Source organism: Entelurus aequoreus, linkage group LG01, assembly GCF_033978785.1.
Source record: "Entelurus aequoreus isolate RoL-2023_Sb linkage group LG01, RoL_Eaeq_v1.1, whole genome shotgun sequence".
In the NCBI taxonomy this organism is placed as follows: Eukaryota; Metazoa; Chordata; class Actinopteri; order Syngnathiformes; family Syngnathidae; genus Entelurus; species Entelurus aequoreus.
Genome location: NC_084731.1, coordinates 88370182 through 88393915, shown reverse-complemented (window position 1 = coordinate 88393915; position 23734 = coordinate 88370182). Strand labels below are relative to the sequence as shown.

The window sequence follows — 23734 nt, the reverse complement described above, 5'->3', positions numbered from 1 at the left end:
TGATCACATTCCTAGCGTAAAGAACTCCAAAGCTAATGTTTTGGCCCGATTTCCACAAGCTTTCCAAATGAGGACCAAGGCAGGTCTTATTGCTTAGGTCAGGAAAGATACAATTGCAGTACCAGAACATAAATGGCAGTGGTGGGATTCGAACCCACGCCTCCTGAGAGACTGGAGCCTAAATCCAGCGCCTTAGACCACTCGGCCACACAACCTCCGTCTACCCGTTTCAGAGGATCAATTTATCGGCATTATGAGACGGCAAACGTATGACTTGGCATCTCTTTGGTTGTGGCGTTGCAGGGACAAGCCTGGATCGTTTGCTTGTCCTTTAGAAAACATTGGACAACGCAGTCCTCGTTAGTATAGTGGACAGTATCTCCGCCTGTCACGCGGAAGACCGGGGTTCGATTCCCTGACGGGGAGATGGTTTTGGTTCCTCTTATTTTCATCAGTGAACATCTTGTTCAACCTTGAGCAGTGACCACAGTATGCCTCTCTGAAAATTGTGAAGCGTGGACCCGGAGATACTGCACAGTCCTACAGATATCATAGTACTGTACTACCGTTTGTTGCATTCCTCGAAATCAGGATGCATAACAAGTTTTCAAAAAGGAAAAATTGTGTATTAGAGTCAGTGACTCAAATTCAGTATTGCGGATTGATTTGAAACCAAGAATATATGTAAAAGATTAGAAGGGATTTGAACCTTTTCTTACTGCCAAATTTGTCAGTATTTCATCTTTTTAAGTCCACAGTGTCGGTACCTCTACTGTTGGAAGTGCAGTTCTGCGGAAGAAACAAACGCCTCTACTTTGGGGTGCATTAGTACTATTTGACAAGGACAAATTATTTTCGTCTCAGAAAACAGACAAGATTCTCACCAGGAAAACATAAGCGATGGTATTTAAATCTACACCTCCATAAAGCTAGGAAGCATGTACAGTTAGCAGAGTGGCGCAGCGGAAGCGTGCTGGGCCCATAACCCAGAGGTCGATAGATCGAAACTATCCTCTGCTATCTTGAGTGTTTTACGTGAAAGGTATCCGCTAAGTTCCACTTGGACTCTTTGTTTTCACATCATAAGAACACCCATTGTGCAGACTTCCACGCTGAAGAACAGTTGAACAATTTTCCTGTTGCCTTTTTTGAAAATGTCAATGTTAATGATTTGCATCCAATGAGCATAAACAAGAGAATCATGGAAATCAATTGTAAATTGACTGCTCCCAGACAGGTTGGACCGTGTTTCCCTGACCGGGAATCGAACCCGGGCCGCGGCGGTGAGAGCGCCGAATCCTAGCCACTAGACCACCAGGGAGCTGCCAACTTACCCAGACTCTTGCCTCCTGCCTGCTTTTTTGACGGATGCACGAAGCACCCGTACCACGTCAGTTGTACAAAGTCAGAAATGTGTTTTGCAACGGTCATTGGTTGAAGTCTTTGAGCGGGAACTTTTGTGTCTTAGGAAACTGCTGCAGGAATATGGACTTGGAGGTGGAAAAAGTATACAACTCTAACAAGAGCGTACAGACGTTCCCTTCTCATGTGCTCTATTGACTCCTTGGTGTAGTCCGTGTTGAGGGTGAGGTTGTTGTTTCCACACAATGTCACCAGACAGGCCATCTCCCTCCTGTGTGTCGCTCCGTGCCGACCAGCGATACATGCTATCACTGCGGTGTGATCCGAATACAGGAACAAATACAAGTGGCCTGAGTGTCTAAGGTAGGGGCGCAGGTCTTCAAACGACAGGTTGACAAAAACATACATGTCCACCTTTTAGCCATACCAAGTCAATGGAACAAAACTGTCCTTTGATATATTGAATAATTGATGTTGAAGATGAATACATTTTTGTTTCTGGCACAGATGCCATGAACCTTCCTGAATCCACTTCTCTTTTGGAAAGTCTACCCTTTTTCACTATCCTTGGGCTTCATCCTTAAAACTGTGTGGGGAAGTCAGACCAAAAGCCTTTGTAATCTGCATACGTACAAAATGATTTAGGTTGATAAAACATTGCGTATTTACACTTTCACCCATTTTGTGTTGTATTTGGACTACTGCGCACATCCTCACCCCTGGTTGTGTTCTTTTTGATCACATTCCTAGCGTAAAGAACTCCAAAGCTAATGTTTTGGCCCGATTTCCACAAGCTTTCCAGAGCATTCCAAATGAGGACCAAGCCAGGTCTTATTGCTTAGATCAGGAAAGATACAATTGCAGTACCAGAACAGAAATGGCAGTGGTGGGATTCGAACCCACGCCTCCTGAGAGACTGGAGCCTAAATCCAGCGCCTTAGACCACTCGGCCACACAACCTCCGTCTACCCGTTTGAGAGGATCAATTTATCGGCATTATGAGACGGCAAACGTATGACATGGCATCTCTTTGGTTGTGGCGTTGCAGGGACAAGCCTGGATCGTTTGCTTGTCCTTTAGAAAACACTGGACAACGCAGTCCTCGTTAGTATAGTGGACAGTATCTCCGCCTGTCACGCGGAAGACCAGGGTTCGATTCCCTGACGGGGAGATGGTTTTGGTTCCTCTTATTTTCATCAGTGAACATCTTGTTCAACCTTGAGCAGTGACCACAGTATGCCTCTCTGAAAATTGTGAAGCGTGGACCCGGAGATACTGCACAGTCCTACAGATATCATAGTACTGTACTACCGTTTGTTGCATTCCTCGAAATCAGGATGCATAACAAGTTTTCAAAAAGGAAAAGTTGTGTATTAGAGTCAGTGACTCAAATTCAGTATTGCGGATTGATTTGAAACCAAGAATATATGTAAAAGATTAGAAGGGATTTGAACCTTTTCTTACTGCCAAATTTGTCAGCATTTCATCTTTTTAAGTCCACAGTGTCGGTACCTCTAGTGTTGGAAGTGCAGTTCTGCGGAAGAAGCAAACGCCTCTACTTTGGGGTGCATTAGTACTATTTGACAAGGACAAATTATTTTCGTCTCAGAAAACAGACAAGATTCTCACCAGGAAAACATAAGCGATGGTATTTAAATCTACACCTCCATAAAGCTAGGAAGCATGTACAGTTAGCAGAGTGGCGCAGCGGAAGCGTGCTGGGCCCATAACCCAGAGGTCGATAGATCGAAACTATCCTCTGCTATCTTGAGTGTTTTACGTGAAAGGTATCCGCTAAGTTCCACTTGGACTCTTTGTTTTCACATCATAAGAACACCCATTGTGCAGACTTCCACGCTGAAGAACAGTTGAACAATTTTCCTGTTGCCTTTTTTGAAAATGTCAATGTTAATGATTTGCATCCAATGAGCATAAACAAGAGAATCGTGGAAATCAATTGTAAATTGACTGCTCCCAGACAGGTTAGACCGTGTTTCCCTGACCGGGAATCGAACCCGGGCCGCGGCGGTGAGAGCGCCGAATCCTAGCCACTAGACCACCAGGGAGCTGCCAACTTACCCAGACTCTTGCCTCCTGCCTGCTTTTTTGACGGATGCACGAAGCACCCGTACCACGTCAGTTGTACAAAGTCAGAAATGTGTTTTGCAACGGTCATTGGTTGAAGTCTTTGAGCGGGAACTTTTGTGTCTTAGGAAACTGCTGCAGGAATATGGACTTGGAGGTGGAAAAAGTATACAACTCTAACAAGAGCGTACAGACGTTCCCTTCTCATGTGCTCTATTGACTCCTTGTTGTAGTCCGTGTTGAGGGTGAGGTTGTTGTTTCCACACAATGTCACCAGACAGGCCATCTCCCTCCTGCAAGTCGCTCCGTGCCGACCAGCGATACATGCTATCACTGCGGTGTGATCCGAATACAGGAACAAATACAAGTGGCCTGAGTGTCTAAGGTAGGGGCACAGGTCTTCAAACGACAGGTTGACAAAAACATACATGTCCTCCTTTTAGCCATACCAAGTCATTGGAACAAAACTGTCCTTTGATGTATTGAATAATTGATGTTGAAGATGAATACATTTTTGTTTCTGGCACAGATGCCATGAACCTTCCTGAATCCACTTCTCTTTTGGAAAGTCTACCCTTTTTCACTATCCTTGGGCTTCATCCTTAAAACTGTGTGGGGAAGTCAGACCAAAAGCCTTCGTAATCTGCATACGTACAAAATGATTTAGGTTGATAAAACATGGCATATTTACACTTTCACCCATTTTGTGTTGTATTTGGACTACTGCTCACATCCTCACCCCTGGTTGTGTTCTTTTTGATCACATTCCTAGCGTAAAGAACTCCAAGGCTAATGTTTTGGCCCGATTTCCACAAGCTTTCCAGAGCATTCCAAATGAGGACCAAGCCAGGTCTTATTGCTTAGGTCAGGAAAGATACAATTGCAGTACCAGAACAGAAATGGCAGTGGTGGGATTCGAACCCACGCCTCCTGAGAGACTGGAGCCTAAATCCAGCGCCTTAAACCACTCGGCCACACAAACTCCGTCTACCCGTTTCAGAGGATCAATTTATCGGCATTATGAGACGGCAAACATATGACTTGGCATCGCTTTGGTTGTGGCGTTGCAGGGACAAGCCTGGATCGTTTGCTTGTCCTTTAGAAAACACTGGACAACGCAGTCCTCGTTAGTATAGTGGACAGTATCTCCGCCTGTCACGTGAAGACCAGGGTTCGATTCCCTGACGGGGAGGTGGTTTTGGTTCCTCTTATTTTCATCAGTGAACATCTTGTTCAACCTTGAGCAGTGACCACAGTATGCCTCTCTGATAATTGTGAAGCGTGTACTTGGAGATACTGCACAGTCCTACAGATATCATAGTACTGTACTATCGTTTGTTGCATTCCTCGAAATCAGGTTGCATAACAAGTTTTCTAAAAGGAAAAATTGTGTATTAGAGTCTGTGACTCAAATTCAGTATTGCGGATTGATTTGAAACCAAGAATATATGTAAAAGATTAGAAGGGATTTGAACCTTTTCTTACTGACAAATTTGTCAGCATTTAATCTTTTTAAGTCCACAGTGTCGGTACCTCTACTGTTGGAAGTGCAGTTCTGCGGAAGAAACAAACGCCTCTACTTTGGGGTGCATTAGTACTATTTGACAAGGACAAATTATTTTCGTCTCAGAAAACAGACAAGATTCTCACCAAGAAAACATAAGCGATGGTATTTCAATCTACACCTCCATAAAGCTAGGAAGCATGTACAGTTAGCAGAGTGGCGCAGCGGAAGCGTGCTGGGCCCATAACCCAGAGGTCGATAGATCGAAACTATCCTCTGCTATCTTGAGTGTTTTACGTGAAAGGTATCCGCTAAGTTCCACTTGGACTCTTTCTTTTCACATCATGATAAGAACACCCATTGTGCAGACTTCCACGCTGAAGAACAGTTGAACAATTTTCCTGTTGCCTTTTTTGAAAATGTCAATGTTAATGATTTGCATCCAATGAGCATAAACAAGAGAATTGTGGAATTCAATTGTAAATTGACTGCTCCCAGACAGGTTAGACCGTGTTTCCCTGACCGGGAATCGAACCCCGGCCGCGGCGGTGAGAGCGCCGAAATCTAGCCACTAGGACACCAGGGAGCTGACAACTTACCCAGACATTTGCCTCCTGCCTGCTTTTTTGACGGATGCACGAAGCACCCGTACCATGTCAGTTGTACAAAGTCAGAAATGTGTTTTGCAACGGTCATTGGTTGAAGTCTTTGAGCGGGAACTTTTGTGTCTTAGGAAACTGCTGCAGGAATATGGACTTGGACGTGGAAAAAGTATACAACTCTAACAAGAGCGTACAGACGTTCCCTTCTCATGTGCTCTATTGTATCCTTGGTGTAGTCCGTGTTGAGGGTGAGGTTGTTGTTTCCACACAATGTCACCAGACAGGCCATCTCCCTCCTGCAAGTCGCTCCGTGCCGACCAGCGATACATGCTATCACTGCGGTGTGATCCGAATACAGGAACAAATACAAGTGGCCTGAGTGTCTAAGGTAGGGGCGCAGGTCTTCAAACGACAGGTTGACAAAAACATACATGTCCACCTTTTAGCCATACCAAGTCAATGGAACAAAACTGTCCTTTGATATATTGAATAATTGATGTTGAAGATGAAAACTTTTTTTTTTCTGGCACAGATGCCATGAACCTTCCTGAATCCACTTCTCTTTTGGAAAGTCTAACCTTTTTCACTATCCTTGGGCTTCATCCTTAAAACTGTGTGGGGAAGTCAGACCAAAAGCCTTTGTAATCTGCATACGTACAAAATGATTTAGATTGATAAAACATGGCGTATTTACACTTTCACCCATTTTGTGTTGTATTTGGACTACTGCGCACATCCTCACCCCTGGTTGTGTTCTTTTTGATCACATTCCTAGCGTAAAGAACTCCAAAGCTAATGTTTTGGCCTGATTTCCACAAGCTTTCCAGAGCATTCCAAATGACGACCAAGCCAGGTCTTATTGCTTGGGTCAGGAAAGATACAATTGCAGTACCAGAACAGAAATGGCAGTGGTGGGATTCGAACCCACGCCTCCTGAGAGACTGGAGCCTAAATCCAGCGCCTTAGACCACTCGGCCACACAACCTCCGTCTACCCGTTTCAGAGGATCAATTTATCGGCATTATGAGACAGCAAACGTATGACATGGCATCTCTTTGGTTGTGGCGTTGCAGGAACAAGCCTGGATCGTTTGCTTGTCCTTTAGAAAACACTGGACAACGCAGTCCTCGTTAGTATAGTGGACAGTATCTCCGCCTGTCACGCGGAAGACCGGGGTTCGATTCCCTGACGGGGAGATGGTTTTGGTTCCTCTTATTTTCATCAGTGAACATCTTGTTCAACCTTGAGCAGTGTCGGTACCTCTACTGTTGGAAGTGCAGTTCTGCGGAAGAAACAAACGCCTCTACTTTGGGGTGCATTAGTACTATTTGACAAGGACAAATTCTTTTCGTCTCAGAAAACAGACAAGATTCTCACCAGGAAAACATAAGCGATGGTATTTCAATCTACACCTCCATAAAGATAGGAAGCATGTACAGTTGGCAGAGTGGCGCAGCGAAAGCGTGCTGGGCCCATAACCCAGAGGTCGATAGATCGAAACTATCCTCTGCTATCTTGAGTGTTTTACGTGAAAGGTGTCCGCTAAGTTCCACTTGGACTCTTTGTTTTCACATCATAAGAACACCCATTGTGCAGACTTCCACGCTGAAGAACAGTTGAACAATTTTCCTGTTGCCTTTTTTGAAAATTTCAATGTTAATGATTTGCATCCAATGAGCATAAACAAGAGAATTGTGGAAATCAATTGTAAATTGACCGCTCCCAGACAGGTTAGACCGTGTTTCCCTGACCGGGAATCGAACCCGGGCCGCGGCGGTGAGAGCGCCGAATCCTAGCCACTAGACCACCAGGGAGCTGACAACTCACCCAGACTCTTGCCTCCTGCCTGCTTTTTTGACGGATGCACGAAGCACCCGTACCATGTCAGTTGTACAAAGTCAGAAATGTGTTTTGCAACGGTCATTGGTTGAAGTCTTTGAGCGGGAACTTTTGTGTCTTAGGAAACTGCTGCAGGAATATGGACTTGGAGGTGGAAAAAGTATACAACTCTAACAAGAGCGTACAGACGTTCCCTTCTCATGTGCTCTATTGACTCCTTGGTGTAGTCCGTGTTGAGGGTGAGGTTGTTGTTTCCACACAATGTCACCAGACAGGCCATCTCCCTCCTGCAAGTCGCTCCGTGCCGACCAGCGATACATGCTATCACTGCGGTGTGATCCGAATACAGGAACAAATACAAGTGGCCTGAGTGTTTAAGGTAGGGGCGCAGGTCGTCAAACGACAGGTTGACCAAAACATACATGTCCACCTTTTAGCCATACCAAGTCAATGGAACAAAACTGTCCTTTGATATATTGAATAATTGATGTTGAAGATGAATACATTTTTGTTTCTGGCACAGATGCCATGAACCTTCCTGAATCCACTTCTCTTTTGGAAAGTCTACCCTTTTTCACTATCCTTGGGCTTCATCCTTAAAACTGTGTGGGGAAGTCAGACCAAAAGCCTTCGTAATCTGCATACGTACAAAATGATTTAGGTTGATAAAACATGGCGTATTTACGCTTTCACCCATTTTGTGTTGTATTTGGACTACTGCGCACATCCTCACCCCTGGTTGTGTTCTTTTTGATCACATTCCTAGCGTAAAGAACTCCAAAGCTAATGTTTTGGCCCGATTTCCACAAGCTTTCCAGAGCATTCCAAATGAGGACCAAGCCAGGTCTTATTGCTTAGGTCAGGAAAGATACAATTGCAGTACCAGAACATAAATGGCAGTGGTGGGATTCGAACCCACGCCTCCTGAGAGACTGGAGCCTAAATCCAGCGCCTTAGACCACTCGGCCACACAACCTCCGTCTACCCGTTTCAGAGGATCAATTTATCGGCATTATGAGACGGCAAACGTATGACTTGGCATCGCTTTGGTTGTGGCGTTGCAAGGACAAGTCTGGATCGTTTGCTTGTCCTTTAGAAAACACTGGACAAAGCAGTCCTTGTTAGTATAGTGGATAGTATCTCCGCCTGTCACGCGGAAGACCGGGGTTCGATTCCCTGACGGGGAGATGGTTTTTGGTTCCTCTTATTTTCATCAGTGAACATCTTGTTCAACCTTGAGCAGTGACCACAGTATGCCTCTCTGAAAATTGTGAAGCGTGGACCCGGAGATACTGCACAGTCCTACAGATATCATAGTACTGTACTACCGTTTGTTGCATTCCTCGAAATCAGGATGCATAACAAGTTTTCAAAAAGGAAAAATTGTGTATTAGAGTCAGTGACTCAAATTCAGTATTGCGGATTGATTTGAAACCAAGAATATATGTAAAAGATTAGAAGGGATTTGAACCTTTTCTTACTGCCAAATTTGTCAGCATTTCATCTTTTTAAGTCCACAGTGTCGGTACCTCTACTGTTGGAAGTGCAGTTCTGCGGAAGAAACAAATGCCTCTACTTTGGGGTGCATTAGTACTATTTGACAAGGACAAATTATTTTCGTCTCAGAAAACAGACAAGATTCTCACCAGGAAAACATAAGCGATGGTATTTAAATCTACACCTCCATAAAGCTAGGAAGCATGTAGTTAGCAGAGTGGCGCAGCGGAAGCGTGCTGGGCCCATAACCCAGAGGTCGATAGATCGAAACTATCCTCTGCTATCTTGAGTGTTTTACGTGAAAGGTATCCGCTAAGTTCCACTTGGACTCTTTGTTTTCACATCATAAGAACACCCATTGTGCAGAATTCCACGCTGAAGAACAGTTGAACAATTTTCCTGTTGCCTTTTTTGAAAATGTCAATGTTAATGATTTGCATCCAATGAGCATAAACAAGAGAATCGTGGAAATCAATTGTAAATTGACTGCTCCCAGACAGGTTAGACTGTGTTTCCCTGACCGGGAATCGAATATTTAAGGATTAAGAGTTTAAATAAAACCATCAAAAGCAATCTGCTTTTGTATAAAGTTAAGTTAAGTTAAATGGAATTATTAGTATTATTATTATTATTTATCTTACGGTATATCAAAAATAATATTGAGCAAAATTTAACTGAAATATTGTCGATGTGGCCCTCCAGCAGTGCTCGGGTTGCTCAAGCGGCCCCCGGTAAAAATTAATTGCCCACCCCTGGACTCTAGAGCCTCCAGCGAACGATAGTCTAAGGCAGGAAGTGTCCAAAGTGCGGCCCGGGGGCCATTTGCAGCCCGCAGGTAATTTTTTGACGGCCCCACGGCACATTCTAAAAATACGATTAAAAAAAATAAAAAACATAAAAAGTGGTATAAAAGAGCAAACAGGTGAAATGTAACAAGAGAATGTTGCAATGTTGACTCTAGTAACACAAAGCTGTCACGCAGGCTGTTTCTTTCTCTAAAAAATAATAATGAATAAAAAACAATGTTATTATGAATTATTTACCTATTCAAGGCTCCAATTACGTCACATTAAATATTCCACTTTGAAATATTTTTGGGGGAAAGTGTTGCATATTTTGTGTTTGACATATAAAGTTTTTTTTTTTTTTTTTTTAAAGAAGGGCCTAAAACGAACAAACAAGAAACATAAACAACAATAAAAGTTATAATTGACGGATAGATCTGAAGTTGATCTCGAGACCATTGTGTTAAAAGTTTTTTTTTAAATTACAATTTATTTTTAACACTTTACTGAGCAGGACCCTTTTGGATCCCCAATAATTTTAGTGGGACTTTTTTTTTTTAAGTGTCATTGCTCAAAAAATAATAATAAATTAAAATCAATGTTGTTATGAGTTATGTTATGAGCTGCAATTATTATATAATATGAAATATTCCACTTTAAAATTTTATTGGGGGAAAATGTTTTGTTTTTTCCATAAAAAACAGGGTTTTCTTTGACAAAAAGGTCATACAACTTTAATCTTAAAATTAAAAAAAAAAAAAAATTATATATATATATATATATATATATATATATATATATATATATATATATATATATATATATATATATATATATATATATATATATATATATATATATATATATATATATATATATTGACAGATAGACCTAATGTTGATCTAGAGATTTAAACTTTGAATAATAATAATACTAAATAATGACACATTTTTTTTATTTTTTTTTACCTAAACCCTTTGGGGTCCCCGGGATCAAGCCTGAGTGGAGGCCTAAATGTATATTTTTTATACATATATTGTATTGGTTTTTAAAATACATAATATCAATATGGCCCCCACTTGCTTTGATTTTTCAGTGTGCGGCCCTCAGTGGAAAAAGTTTGAACGCCCCTGGTCTAAGGGGATCTATGATGAAGTTCGTCTTTTTTTTTTTTTACTTATAAATGTTTTCGCAATGTTGGATAGTCGTGTTAAACAGTGCCACATCGCCAAATCATAAGTTTAATGCTTTTTGACGTGAGCTTGCACACAGTTTTAGATGCCTTTATTCGCTGTGTTTTGCAGTCTGGGCACGTTGTGACGTCACAACAAGGTGGACGTACTTATTTTGACATTACAGTAAGTCAAGCTCTCAGCTAGAGGGGGAGGAGCTCTGCTTCAGACTGTGAGGAAGCACACCTAATTGTGGCATGCGCATTACAACTCTGACGTGCAACATGCAGTGACATTCATGCTGCTAAAAAGAGCTGTTTTTTGTAGAGTCTGAATTGATCGGTAAGTGTGGGTCCTTGTCTGGAAAAAAAAAAGGATGACTTTGAGATGTATATTTAAACAATGTACATTTTCAAAAAATAATTAATGATGCTTTTGGAGAGGGTGGAGCATGGTTTCATTTGCAATCTGCAATCTTGCAAACAGCCTAAAAAAAAACAGGTTTTTAATGTGACTGTGGAGAAAATTGTATGCAAAATTTACTGCAAAGCATATCCAAATACATAGTATCTAGACCACAGGGATGTTTTTTTAAATGTACATTAAATTCAACATAGGTCTCCTCTTTGTGTATCTGTTACACACACCCTCCCTCCACCCTAATCTCATCCGGGTCACGGCAGCAATTTAAAAACCAGGAAATGTGTGTCAATAAGGCATTTTGTCATTTTTGCTGAGTGTATTTCAATTTTGACAGAAAAAAATTGTACAGCATGCAACTTTTATTTGATGCAAAAAGCTATATCAAACATTTTTTTGTCAGTGAAATGCTTTTTTAAATTGATTTTAACAATAGCTACCTGATCTGAACCAAAATTGATCCCCAGCAACTCTTCGAAGCATCAAACAGGTTTATACAGTATGTAGTTATAGTGTACTGTATATATATTTTCTCATTCTGTTTTGCACACTCTTGGAGTCAAAATGTGCAGTCATGTACATAGTGTCATGTACATAGTGTATATACTTGACATGTATACTGTGTATATGAACATAATTTCTCAATTTTTTTTAACGTAATTCTTTATATACATGTTACAGGTTATATATCTTTTATTATTGAATGTATCAAATGTGATGAATATTTAATGGGCCACAATGGAAACAAGCATTTTGGCTATTTGTGCCATCCATTTGCCTTTTTAAAGCATTACATGGATTCAAATCTTTAAGATGTCAATAAACTTATCAATCAATCAATCAATAGCTGAACTTTATAATCTGCATGTCAACATGATTTCTGATTGCAAAGCAATTTGCCATCAGTGTGTTAGCAATGAAAGGGAAAATTGTGTAAAAATATATGGCGATTATACATGTATGTGTTTTCCGTTTTTCAGCAATCCTCTGTAGGGGTTGCTGTTGGCAGGAGCTCTGTGCTCTTGTGTCATCCTTTTGTGTTCCTTTCCCTTTTGTTTTCATGTGTTTTTTTGTTTTTTTTGCCTTTTGATTAGGGAATTTTGGGGGTTGTGCGACAAGGAGTGGCACTTTCGTGACTTCTGCGGTGCTTTTTTGTGGGCTTCATGGTTCTGCCTCCCGGGAGCCTTTTGGCCGTGGGGACCAGCTGCTGGGTCTCTGCCACACCGTAGTCCGTTTGGAGAGACTGTAGGAGAGGAGATGCGGATGAGGAGACAGGGCTGCGGAGCTGACGCTAGGCGCCGGGACAGACAGGCTTTACGGTGTCTTGACTGAATGAGCAGGTATCGGGACGTATCCTCGTTCATCCATGCGGACTGAACACTGGCCGAGAGTTGGTGGGCAGCCGAGGGTAGAGTCGGCTCTCTTGGTTGCTTTGTTGGGTCTGCTCCTGTCTCTGGCCATGCTCCCCGCACCCCAGCAGACGATGGCGTGACACCGCAGAGGCCACCACAGTGTGTGTGGGTGTTGAAATTATGTTTTTGTTTGGTTGCTTGTTTGCGCGTGGTGCAATCGTGTGTGTGCAATATATATTATTGGTTGATTATTTTTTTTGTTGTTTTACTTTTGTGACTGTGTGTAGAAATGGCACTGCTGGAGTGGCAGCTGGTTGCATCAGCGCTGCTCTTTTAATGTCTTTAAGGGCCTACTGAAACCCACTACTACCGACCACGCAGTCTGATAGTTTATATATCAATGACGAAATCTTAACATTGCAACACATGCCAATACGGCTGGGTTAACTTATAAAGTGCAATTTTTAATTTCCCGCTAAACTTCCGGTTGGAAACGTCTATGTATGATGCGTATGCGCGTGACGTCACGACGGCAACGGAAGTATTCGTACCCAATGTGTCACCATACAAACTGCTCTGTTTTCATCAAACAATTCCACAGTATTCTGGACATCTGTATTGGTGAATCTTTTGCAATTTGTTTAATGAACAATGGAGATTGCAAATAAGAAAGTTGTAGGTGGGATCGGTGTATTAGCGGCTGGCTGTAGCAACACAACAAGGAGTACTTACTTGGATAGCAGACGCGCTAGCCGATGCTAGCCGCCAACCGCATCTGTGATCGGGTGAAGTCCTTCGTCGCGCCGTCGATCGCTGGAACGCAGGTGAGCACGGGTGTTGATGAGCAGATGAGGGCTGGCTGGCGTAGGTGGAGCGCTAATGTTTTTATCATAGCTCTGTGAGGTCCGGTTGCTAAGTTAGCTTCAGCGTCGTTAGCAACAGCATTGTTAAGCTTTGCCAGGCTGAGAATTATTAACCGTGTAGTTACATGTCCATGGTTTAATAGTATTGTTGATCTTCTGTCTATCCTTCCAGTCAGGGATTTATTTATTTTGTTTCTATCTGCATTTGAGCCAGATGCTATCACGTTAGCTCAGTAGCTAAAGAGCTTCGCTGATGTATTGTCGTGGAGATAAGTCACTGTGAATGTCCATTTCGCGTTCTCGACTCTCATTTTCAAGAGGATATAGTATCCCAGGTGGTTTAAAATACAAATCTGTGATCCACAATAGAAAAAGGAGAGAGTGTGGAATCCAATGAGACCTTGTACCTAAGTTACGGTCAGAGCGAAAAAAGATACAGCCTGCACTGCCTCTCTAGTTCTTCACTCTAACGTTACTCATCCACAAATCTTTCATCCTCGCTCAAATTAATGGGGTAATCGTTGCTTTCTCTGTCCGAATCTCTCTCGCTCCATTGTAAACAACGGGGAATTGTGAGGAATCCTACCTCCTGTGACGTCACGCTACTTCCGGTATAGGCAAGGCTTTTTTTTATCAGCAACCAAAAGTTGCGAACTTTATCGTCGTTGTTCTATACTAAATCCTTTCAGCAAAAATATGGCAATATCGCGAAATGATCAAGTATGACACATAGAATGGATCTGCTATCCCCGTTTAAATTTAAAAAAAATCATTTCAGTAGGCCTTTAATGCCCTTTGTGTTTTTTGATGTTTCCCCCTTACACACATGTCTAAGTATGTTATGGCTATGAGTTTTTTTTCCTTGGCCTCAGTCTGGACAATCTCTCCAGGGGCCCAGGCTTAGACTGGATTTTTTTTGCTCACTATCTTTAGTCAAGGAAGTTTAACATTTAAAAGAGGCCACATAGGCAAAAAAAAATGCTTGAGATGTTTTTTTTATTTTGAAACTATGGCTGCAATTAACAATTATCTTGCTAGTCGACTAGTCAGTAGGGATGTAATGGTATTATTATTAACGTTATTTCGGTTTCAAATTCTTCACAATAATGCCGTGACGTGTGATGGTTTTAAACGCAAACTTGGTGAGTGTAGTTTTTTTGGCGCTTCAGCGCTGGCTGGGTCTGAAATTAAACTACATCTCCCAGAACTCTCTGTACAGCACGGGGCGACAAGGTAGAGGCGTGGAACGCCTTAAGCAGGAAGTGAAATGTGTTCGTACTCGTCGTGGATGAGAGGAATTGTATTTTTGGACAATAAATCTGTCCATAACTGTTTGAGTTATGTTACTAACAAACACACAAATAAACCATGTTGAAAACATAACCTCTTTGGCAGAGGTAAGAAAATCTGCGTTCTGCAAAGCAAAGCACGCCACTTTCGACTTGAGCGTTTCCAAGGCATCGCATAGAGGGAAATCACCCCCCCAAAAAATGTCCACCTCTGGAAATAAGACTAAACTGAAAAGCTACTTTAGAAAGCCTCAATCCATTAATTTTTTTTACTGCGTGTCTCTCTCAATGTCGTTGGGGGCTGGAGCCTATCCAGCTGCACTCTGGCGGAATGCAGCGTACACCCTGGAGAAGTTGCCGCCTCATAAACTATCACCCAGAAAATATATTTGAAGCCAGCGAAGCTAAACATCAGTTTGCGAGCTATTTACTGAAACCCACTACTACCGACCACGCAGTCTGATAGTTTATATATCAATGATGAAATCTGAACATTGCAACACATGCCAATACGGCCGGGTTAACTTATAAAGTGCAATTTTAAATTTCCCGGGAAATATCCGGCTGAAAACGTCTCGGTATGATGACATTTGCGCGTGACGTCACGGATTGTGCAGAAGTATTGGGACACCATTGTGTCCCAATACAAACAGCGTCTGTTTTCATCACAAAATTCCACAGTATTCTGGACATCTGTGTTGGTGAATATTTTGCAATTTGTTTAATGGACAATGAAGACAGTAAAGAAGAAAGCTGTAGGTGGGATCGGTGTATTAGCGGCGGACTACAGCAACACAACCAGGAGGACTTTGAGTTGGAAAGCAGACGCGCTACCGTAAGTACAGCTTTGGCTTTCAAACATTTGATCGCTTGCCCGTCCGTGCGTGCCGCTATGTGCATGTCACGTACGTAACTTTGGGGAAATATATGTGCCGTATGTACTTTGCGGAAGTGAACAGTACTTTGGGCTGTAGGATTGAGTGTGTTGTGCGGGTGTTTGAGTTGTATTGGTGGGTTATATGGACGGGAGGGGGGAGGTGTTTCTTATGCGGATTAATTTGTGGCATATTAAATATAAGCCTGGTTGTGTTGTGGCTAATAGAGTATATATATATGTCTTGTGTTTATTTACTGTTTTAGTCATTCCCAGCTGAATATCAGGTCCCACCCGCCTCTCACAGCATCTTCCCTATCTGAATCGCTTCCACTGCCCTCTAATCCTTCACTTTCACTTTCCTCATCCACGAATCTTTCATCCTCGCTCAAATTAATGGGGTAATCGTTGCTTTCTTGATCCGAATCGTTCACGCTGCTGGCATCCATGATTGAAAACAATGTGCAGATGTGAGGAGCTCTACAACCTGTGACGTCACGCTACTTCCGGTACAGGCAAGGCTTTTTTTATCAGCGACCAAAAGTTGCGGACTTTATCGTCAATGTTCTCTACTAAATCCTTTTAGCAAAAATATGGCAATCTCGCGAAATGATCAAATATGACACATAGAATGGATCTGCTATCCCCGTTTAAATAAGAAAATCTCATTTCAGTAGGCCTTTAAATGTTCAATTGTTAGTTAACTTTTGTGTGAAACAGCTTTTCCAGACTTAATATTAAAAAAATGTCCACTGTGGAGGACACTGCTTTTCTAAAAAGTTGAAAAACACCGAAGTGAACATTATTGTTTAACACTTGTTCTACTGGATGTTTACATTGTCACTTTAAAGACATCAACTGTAAGTTATTTTTTTTATATTTGCTTGAATCAGTGGGATGTTCCTGCATAATTATTTGCCCTTAAAATACATGTTTGTAGTAATAAATATGATTAGAACATTTGAGCATTATGTTTGTGTTCAATTGCAGTCAGTGTGTTAAGTTTTGTTTTACATATACCACAATAATATCGTACCGTGGCCTTAATATTGTCATAATATTGTACCGTGAGATTTTGATACTGTTACATGTAGAGATGTCTGATTTAAGTGCTTTAAAATGTAATATCGGAAATTATCTGTATCGTTTTTTTTATTATTGGTATCGTTTTTTTTAATTTTAAATCAACATAAAAACACAACATACACTTACAATTAGTGCACCAACCCAAAAAACCTCCCTCCCTCATTTACACTCATTCACACAAAAGGGTTGTTTCTTTCTGTTATTAATATACACTCATTCACACAAAAGGGTTGTTTCTTTCTGTTATTAACATTCTGGTTCCTACATTATATATCAATATATATCAATACAGTCTGCAAGGGATACAGTCCGTAAGCACACATGATTGTGCGTGCTGCTGGTCCACTAATAGTACTAACCTTTAACAGTTAGTTTTACTCATTTTCATTAATTACTAGTTTCTATGTTACTGTTTTTATATTGTTTTACTTTCTTTTTTATTCAAGAAAATGTTTTTAATTTATTTATCTTATTTTATTAAAAAAATTTTTTTAAAAGGACCTTATCTTCACCATACCTTGTAATCCAAATTAGGCATAATAATGTGTTAATTCCACGACTGTATATATCGGTATCGGTTGATATCGGTATCGGTAATTAAGAGTTGGACAATATCGGATATCGGCAAAAAGCCATTATCGGACATCCCTAGTTACATCCCTACTCTTCGAAAGTTGTACATGTAATCAAATGTACAACTGGTGAATTCAAGAACCGCTGAAATTAGTAGGACAAAACGGCACTCGCCACATACTCTCATCAGTGAAGAATATATAACAGAAACAGTGGGATTTCTAAAATTAGTCGACGAGTCAAACGAATATTGCTTATGATCAGATTTACATGTTTGAGTTTGATGTTGAGTCTGCAGCTTGATTTTAACTCATTATTGAAGTAAATTAATTAAAAAAATGAATTGCAGAGAAACGAATGGTTTTACTACATTTCACAAAGAACATAACAGAGTAAAAATATAATCAACAGTCATACAGTGCAAGTTGTCCTGTAAACTGTTGGAGTTATTTTGCTGGAATTGTTTATTTACCTCAAGGTATTTTCTGTATATTTTTTCTTTTCTGTGTACTTTTGTAGCCCACTCTAATTTTGGGGATGCAGAAGTTCTAAGTAGTGTTTTGGGTTTATCACAGCAGAGTGTAACTATTTCTAACAGAATAGTAATTGCAAACATTTGCGTTTTCATGTGGAAACAAATGTGTTGCAAAAGTTCTGAGGTGTTCAGGCAATTGAGTGTGTTATCGTGCTACTTTTGTGTACTGTTTTGAAAAAAGTAAGCTTTGTTTTCAAAATCGTGCGCTGTCAAAAAAAACTAATCCCAGGGGCATTTAGATATCCAGTTTCTATGCCTGTTGCAATAATTTGCAGAAAGGAAACAGTGACATCTAGCGGTAGACTAAACAAGTATCAACAAGTGTTTTGGCAGAAGTGAGATCATTTATTCGTATTGTTGATTTCCGTGTGATTTGGCATCATGACATTGGAAAGCTTTTACTTACTAGAGTTAGGTGACGTCAAAGATTTACATATAATACGTTTCAATACGAAAATGTGCTTTACATGTGCGTCAACTGCTAATTAGGATATGCATTAACAGGATTGCATGTGCATGTTTTTGTGAAAAATGCATTTTATTTTTTTAAACTTTACATTATGGCAGAGCCCTGAATAACTAAAGGTGGACTACGTGTTGTTTTAGGCGAACTATCTTTTAAAAACATTTTACTGTTACATGTTACAATTTTAAATCACTAAAACTGAATCTTTATTCCCGAATGTTGTTTTAGAGCCATAGCCGTAATTGCTAGTGAATTGTGACACAAAGATGGTTTGGTTTAGGCTTTTATTTTTTTCAACACTCCTGCCGGAAGCCGTGATATTGTTTTCCGGTGGGCTAGACTCTCAAATCGCCTTACGGTTGTGTAGACATCAACGCGTTTTTCTATGTCCGTGTGGGAATCTGCTTCTGTAAACGCACGAAGAGATACGGAGAAGGACTCGCTACGAGTTGTCATTTATTTCTACCACCAAGTGTAACACGCCACGCTAAAAGACGCCAGGCTTTGCTCTCAGTCGAAAGACATACTTTTCCCCCCACCTTGGTGAGTTGCCTCTCCTTTAACGATGAGCTCCTCAAGTTTGATGCAATAGCGGATATCCTCGTGTTCGATGTCTTCCAAGACGTTAGCGGTGCTTATTTGGCCATGAGCGGTGAACTGGGTGCTAACAATGGCTTATGTCATTCCGAATCTGCTCAGTTTGTCGATATATGTCCTCCTTTTTCCGTTTTCTTAAATGACGACATGTTTTTTTTTTAAACTTCACGTGTATGCGCGGCTACCATTAGGCTTGTCCCGTTATTTAGACTACACCCGCTAGCAAGTAAAATGGTAGCCTTTCGGTCGTCAACGAGTGAATGTACAACGTTTTTAAACGAATAACCGTACAGTAAGTTAATACTGAAGTTTCCATGTGGATATACTTAATAAATACAGTTCCTCCGTCCGTCTTGTGTGTTATGTTGCCTTAAGCGTCTACTGTTCGGGTAAATCGTGTCTACATTACTGTGTAACAGGACCCTGGTAGGGAACGTACTAATTGCTGACGAGCTACAAGTGGGCATGTCTCATGAGTTAAAAAAGCCAGCAGCTACAGGAACATTGTCAATAACTTCTTACATGCCCTCCATCCAGACGGTGTCATTTAAGGCTACGTGGAACTAAGTGTGCTTCACGGCGAATCCTCTTGTCAGCACATTAGAGCAACGATAGTCATCTGGACCAATATTCCCCCTCCTCTGTTTGATTGATTGATTGAGACTTTTATTAGTAGGTTGCACAGTGAAGTACATATTCCGTATAATTGACCACTAAATGGTAACACCCCAATAAGTTTTTCAATTTGTTTAAGTCGGGGTCCACTTAAATTGATTCATGATACAGATATATACTATCATCATAATACAGTCATCACACAAGATAATCATCAGGGTATATACATTGAATTATTTACATTTACTGTGTACATATTCCGCGTAAACTACGAATCTCAGAAGTTTTGCAGTTGATGTAATGTGTAGAGCAGTGTTTTTCAAATTTTTTTTGAGCCAAGGCACATTTTTTTTCATAGAAAAAATGCAGAGGCACACCACCAGCAGAAAACATTAAAAATGAAACTCTGCAGCCGATATTGACAGTAAAAAGTTGTTCTCGCAAGTGTTTGATATGAATTCAAACCATAACTAAGCATGCATCACCATAGATCTTTTGTTTTAAAGTACTGTCACGACCTGTCACCATACTTGCCAACATTGAGACCTCCGAATTCAGGAGATTGGGGGGGGGGGGGGTATATATTTTCAAGTATTCCATATATATATATATATATATTAGAGATGATGGCTTTTTTGACGATATTCCGATATTGTCCAACTCTTAATTACAGATACCGATATCAACAGATACCGATATACACTACCGTTCAAAAGTTTGGGGTCACATTGAAATGTCCTTATTTTTGAAGGAAAAGCACTTTAAACTAGTCTTAACTTTAAAGAAATACACTCTATACATTGCTAATGTGGTAAATGACTATTCTAGCTGCAAATGTCTGGTTTTTGGTGCAATATCTACATAGGTGTATAGAGGCCCATTTCCAGCAACTATCACTCCAGTGTTCTAATGGTACAAGGTGTTTGCTCATTGGCTCAGAAGGCTAATTGGTGATTAGAAAACCCTTGTGCAATCATGTTCACACATCTGAAAACAGTTTAGCTTGTTACAGAAGCTACAAAACTGACCTTCCTTTGAGCAGATTGAGTTTCTGGAGCATCACATTTGTGGGGTCAATTAAACGCTCAAAATGGCCAGAAAAAGAGAACTTTCATCTGAAACTCGACAGTCTATTCTTGTTCTTAAAAATGAAGGCTCTACCACAAAATTGTTTGGGTGACCCCAAACTTTTGAACGGTAGTGTATACAGTTGTGGAATTAACACATTATTATGCCTAATTTTGTTGTGATGCCCCGCTGGATGCATTGAACAACTTCAACTCAAGTTATGGAAAAAAGTGCCAACATGGCACTACCATATGTATTATTTAAGTCACAAAGTGCATTATTTTTTTTTAACATGCCTCAAAACAGCAGCTTGGAACTTGGGACATGCTCTCCCTGAGAGAGCATTAGGAGGTTGAGGTGGGCGGGGTTGGGGGTAGCGGGGGTGTATATTGTAGCGTCCCGGAAGAGTTAGTGCTGCAAGGGGTTCTGGGTATTTGTTCTGTTGTGTTACGGTGCAGATGTTCTCCCGGATGTGTTTGTCATTCTTGTTTAGTGTGTGTTCACAGTGTGGCACATATTTGTAACAGTGTTAAAGTTGTTTATACGGCTACCCTCAGTGTGACCTGTATGGCTGTTGACCAAGTATGCCTTGCATTCACTTGTGAGTGTGTCAAAAAGCCGTTGATATTAAGTGACTGGGCCGGCACACAAAGACAGTGCCTTCAAGGTTTATTGGCGCTCTGTACTTCTTCCTACGTCCGTGTACACAGCGGCGTTTTAAAAAGTCATAAATTTGACTTTTTGAAACCGATACCGATAATTTTGAAACCGACATCGATAATATCGGCATTCTGATATTATCGGACATCCCTTATATATATATATATATATATATATATATATATATATATATATATATATATATATATATATAATCAAAACTACGGCAAGTAGTAATGTATATATATATATATATATATATATATATATATATATATATATATATATATATATATATATATATATAAAATCCATTCATGAATGAGTATATCCGTTCGGCCACCGTGTTCAAGGGAGAAGTCTGATCTACAAAATTTGCAGGCAGCATGCCCCTTCCCCTTCGAGCTGTCCTGGATGAACTGAAATTATTTTTTCCAATCATTTTGGAACTTGCAAGCGTACTTCTTCTTCTTACTCATCGTCACCGTGTCTCTTTTTCGTTCTTATGCTTCGTCTCTGTTATGTTTTTCGACATTACTACTTGCCGTAGTTTTGAAGCAATGCATGATGGGAATCCGGATGTTGTGTGTCAGTGTATTAACGTGCCGACTGGAATAAACACACGCTGAGAAATAGCACCGTGCCTGCCTACTTTATGGGTAATAGATAAACCTATGGATAACGGAGACATATATAATAGTCTCCTTTTCAGGTGAGAGGGGACGCTAAAGGCAGTGCTTTTAAGGCACGTCCCCAATATTGTTGTCCGGGTGGAAATCGGGAGAAATTCGGGAGAATGGTTGCCCCGGGAGATTTTCGAGAGGGGCACTGAAATTCGGGAGTCTCCCGGGAAAATCAGGAGCGTTGGCAAGTATGCCTGTCACATCACGCCGCGACTTATCTAGCGGTGTTTTGTGTTTTCCTGTGTGTATTGTTTTATTCTTGTGTTTTTGTGGCTTTTCCTGTTTTGTTGGTATTTTCTTGTAGCAGTTTCATTTCTTCCCTGAGCGCTATTCCCCGCACCTGCTTTGTTTTAGCAATCAAGAATATTTTTTGCTATCCTTCTTTGTGGGGACATTGGGCCCCATTCAGCAACCGTTCTTAAGAACAAATTTTGTTCTTGGGCCCACTTACGAAGTTTTTAAGGAGATTTTTGTATTCACCAATGTTTTCTTAGCTGGGATTTGTTCGTAGGTAAGAACAAAATCAACGAGTGCTCCAGAGCACTCTTAGGGTGGCCTATTTGTTGTTTCCCTTACTTCTATTGTCTAATGTTAAATTAATATCATATATATATATATATATATATATATATTAAATAGATAGATAGATCAGACAGACATATGGCAAAATGAGCAATATATAGACATTTCAAAATACCGTGCACGCACACAACGTTACTTAATTTATTCTAAAAAATAATACAAAAGAAAACAACATTTTTATGCATATGTAAATTTATTCAGTTATAAACATTCTTTCACTTTCTTTTTTCTTTCATGGATCTAAACTTTACCGCTGCCGGTAGTTTTTTTCTATATTTTTATATAATAAGCTGTAGGTGTATTTATTTCAGTATAAAAGTGTAAAAAGTTTTTTGCTTTGGTCATGAAATTATGATAATCGTTTGCCAGGGCATACATTATTTATTTAATGCTTAAATCTCTATAGAGTCTACATCAACTTCAGATCTATCATCAATTCAATTTTTTTGTTGTTTTTTTTGTTTTTGTTTTTGTTTTTTTTCTGCCCTTTTTGTCAAAGAAAATTGTTTTTTTTTATGGCAAACACAAAATATGCAAAATCTTCCACAAAAAATATTTTTCAAAGTGGAATATTTGATGTGAAGTAATCGGAGCCTTGGATAGGTCAATAATTAATGAAAACATTGATTTTGATTCAATATTATGTTTTGAGCAATGACAGTTTTAAAGAAAAAAAACCTGCTTTGTTTTTTTAGTCAATATTGCAACTTTTTCTGAATTACGTTTCACCTGTAAGCTTTTTTATTTCACTTTTGTTATGTTTTTGTTTATTTTAATAGTATTTTTAGAATGTGCCGTGGGCCTTTAAAACATTAGCTGCGGGCCGCAAATGGCCACTGGGCCACACTTTTGACACCCCTGCTATAGATAATAAAAAATGTAATCTGATAAGTCTATAGATAAAAAGCAGAGCCTGGCGATGCATGCACATTTATCATAACGCACAGTCAGCATCTCTGCCTCAGTAAACAATGACGATGATGACGTCACTCTCAGCAATGCAAGCGACACTTGGTAACTTGTCGGCCACTTCTCCAAGAGACTCATTTTGAACACTCCTCACACATTAACACTTCAAAAGGCACATAATTGCCCTGTTTACCTGCAAAATATGTTTTTGGAGTGGAGGAGTCTGGTCAGGTGCTGGTTAGCTTGAAGCTAACAGCTAGCCTGACTCCATCCTCGAATGATGGAGATAAAACAGACGTTTCCATGGACTCACTAA

At 40.3% G+C, this 23734-nt stretch overlaps 1 protein-coding gene and 9 non-coding genes across 10 annotated transcripts in view; 2 read left to right on the top strand and 8 right to left on the bottom strand.

Moving 5' to 3' along the window:
* Positions 1-133: 133 nt before the first annotated feature.
* On the bottom strand, positions 134-215 carry trnal-uag (transfer RNA leucine (anticodon UAG)). The gene has a single exon. It is a non-coding gene; the product is annotated as a tRNA-Leu (tRNA).
* Positions 216-1249: 1034 nt separating this feature from the next.
* trnae-cuc (transfer RNA glutamic acid (anticodon CUC)) lies at positions 1250-1321 on the bottom strand. The gene has a single exon. It is a non-coding gene; the product is annotated as a tRNA-Glu (tRNA).
* Positions 1322-2240: 919 nt separating this feature from the next.
* trnal-uag (transfer RNA leucine (anticodon UAG)) lies at positions 2241-2322 on the bottom strand. The gene has a single exon. It is a non-coding gene; the product is annotated as a tRNA-Leu (tRNA).
* Positions 2323-2461: 139 nt separating this feature from the next.
* trnad-guc (transfer RNA aspartic acid (anticodon GUC)) lies at positions 2462-2533 on the top strand. Its single transcript has one exon. It is a non-coding gene; the product is annotated as a tRNA-Asp (tRNA).
* An 823-nt stretch (positions 2534-3356) lies between these two features.
* On the bottom strand, positions 3357-3428 carry trnae-cuc (transfer RNA glutamic acid (anticodon CUC)). The gene has a single exon. It is a non-coding gene; the product is annotated as a tRNA-Glu (tRNA).
* A 919-nt stretch (positions 3429-4347) lies between these two features.
* On the bottom strand, positions 4348-4432 carry trnal-uag (transfer RNA leucine (anticodon UAG)). The gene has a single exon. It is a non-coding gene; the product is annotated as a tRNA-Leu (tRNA).
* Positions 4433-6456: 2024 nt separating this feature from the next.
* trnal-uag (transfer RNA leucine (anticodon UAG)) lies at positions 6457-6538 on the bottom strand. Its single transcript has one exon. It is a non-coding gene; the product is annotated as a tRNA-Leu (tRNA).
* A 757-nt stretch (positions 6539-7295) lies between these two features.
* trnae-cuc (transfer RNA glutamic acid (anticodon CUC)) lies at positions 7296-7367 on the bottom strand. Its single transcript has one exon. It is a non-coding gene; the product is annotated as a tRNA-Glu (tRNA).
* A 919-nt stretch (positions 7368-8286) lies between these two features.
* Positions 8287-8368, bottom strand: trnal-uag (transfer RNA leucine (anticodon UAG)). Its single transcript has one exon. It is a non-coding gene; the product is annotated as a tRNA-Leu (tRNA).
* Positions 8369-18616: 10248 nt separating this feature from the next.
* LOC133658521 (radixin) overlaps positions 18617-23734 on the top strand; it is a 30045-nt gene continuing 24927 nt past the window's right edge. Inside the window, exon 1 of the mRNA XM_062060656.1 lies at positions 18617-18847. The gene's annotated coding sequence lies outside the window, so the exon portion shown is untranslated. The remainder of the gene's footprint in view (positions 18848-23734) is intronic.